The sequence below is a fragment of the Theropithecus gelada genome, unplaced genomic scaffold, assembly GCF_003255815.1.
Source record: "Theropithecus gelada isolate Dixy unplaced genomic scaffold, Tgel_1.0 HiC_scaffold_2816, whole genome shotgun sequence".
In the NCBI taxonomy this organism is placed as follows: Eukaryota; Metazoa; Chordata; class Mammalia; order Primates; family Cercopithecidae; genus Theropithecus; species Theropithecus gelada.
Window position 1 is genome coordinate 3198 of NW_020259296.1, and position 1891 is coordinate 5088.

General features: G+C 36.3%; 1 non-coding gene across 1 annotated transcript; it reads right to left on the reverse strand.

Moving 5' to 3' along the window:
- Positions 1 to 715: 715 nt before the first annotated feature.
- Positions 716 to 822, reverse strand: LOC112617617. Its single transcript, XR_003117938.1, has one exon. It is a non-coding gene; the product is annotated as a U6 spliceosomal RNA (small nuclear RNA).
- Positions 823 to 1891: the final 1069 nt, after the last annotated feature.

Consider the following 1891-nt stretch of genomic DNA (forward strand, 5'->3'; position numbering starts at 1 on the left):
ATTATTATACATAGTAAAGCCTTTGCGTGTATCCATCATTATTATGATAAATTCCTAAATTAGAATTGCAGGATTAAAAAACACACTCATTTTCAGTTTTTCCTATAATATTGCCAAATTTTCAAGTTTGATGTTTTCCAGTAGGATCAGACTGTTTATGGCTAAAACTATGTTTAAGCTTATGCTTCTTCATAAATCTTCTTTCATGATCATGTAATTTTTACTTGTTCCAAAAACATATATTTTTGCCTGGAAAAAGAGTAAATCAATTTTTGTAAATGAATGCCAGACTTCACATACACACACACACACACAAGTAGCTTTGTAATGAATTGTTTTTACCAGCTCTTCTTAATACTCTTTTTATCTAAAAATTGATGTTTTTAGGTTTTAGCAGTTTGTGTTATGAAAGACAGAAATTTCTTTTCCTATAGGGTGGATAAGGTATTTTTCATTTTTGGCTTGCTTTCCCTGAGTCTGTCAGTCAGAAGAAAATACTGACTTTGAATTAGTGTCAGTATTAGATGGGGTCTTGCTATGTTGCTCAGGCCGGTTTTGAACTTCTGAGCTCAAGCCATGCTCCAGACTGGTCTCCTAAAGTGCTGGGATTACAGGCCACTACACATGCCTCATTGTGTTTTTAATATGTATTTACTTAGTGGCTAATGATATTGACCATCTTTTCAGGTGCTTATTTGGTATCTTTTAAAAACAAAAAAATACGGAACACTTTAAGAATTTGCACGTCATCACTGTGCAGGGAGCATGCTAATCTTCTCTGTATTGATTCAATTTTGGTCTATGTGCTGCTGAGACAAGCAAACTAGTACCTTTATATATCCTCTGTTCATCACTTTTGGCTATTTTCTTTTTCTGTTTTTGAGACAGAGTCTCCCCATCTCTACTAAAAAAAATACAAAAATTAGCCGGGCATGGTGGCACATGCCTATAGTCTCATCTACTTGGGAGGCTGAGGCGGGAGAATTGCTTGAACCCAGGAAGCAGAGGTTGCAGTGAGCTGAGATCGCACCACTGTACTCCAGCCTGAGCGACAGAGTGAGACTGTCTGGAAAAAAAAAAAAAATTATTCCACTCTTGGTGGGTGCAATGTTCTGTTAATATCCATGGATCCAGTTAGTTCATGGGGTTGAATTAAATATTCTTGCTGTGAATATATGTGTAGTTTTAACAGTTGTTACAGGGAAATATTGAAGTCTCTCTAGTGGATCTATGCATTTCTCCATTGTGTTCCATCAGGTTTTCTTTCACATATTTTGTAGTCTTGTTTTTTGGTGCATACACATTCAGGAATGTTATGTCCTTTTGGTGGATTGACCCTTCTCTCAATAAATAATTTCCTTCTTAGTCTCTAGTACTTTTTCTTTGCTCTGAAGTATACTGTTTCTGATATTGATATCCAGGATTTCTTTAATTAATGTTTGCATCATATACCTTTTTATTTTTTTCTTTGCTTTCAACCTGCTTAGATTGTTATATTCGAGGTAAATTTCTTATACACAAAATAGTGTTAGGTTATGTTTTATTTCTTTTTCTTTTTTCTTTTTTCTTTTTTTTTTTTTTGACATGGAATCTTGTACTTTCACCTGGGCTGGAGTGCAATGGCATCATCTTGGTTCACTGCAACCTCTGCCTTCCGGGTTGAAGTGATTCTCCTGCCTCAGCCTCCTGAGTAGCTGGGATTACAGGTGCCCGCCACCATGCCTGGTTTTTTTTATATATATATTTTTAGTAGAGATGGGGTTTCACTATGTTGACCAAGCTGGTCTCGAACACTTGACCAAGTGATCTGCCTTCCTCAGCCTCCCAAAGTGCTGGGATTACAGGTGTGAGCCACCGTGCCTGGCCTTTTTTTTTTTTTTTTTTTTTTTTG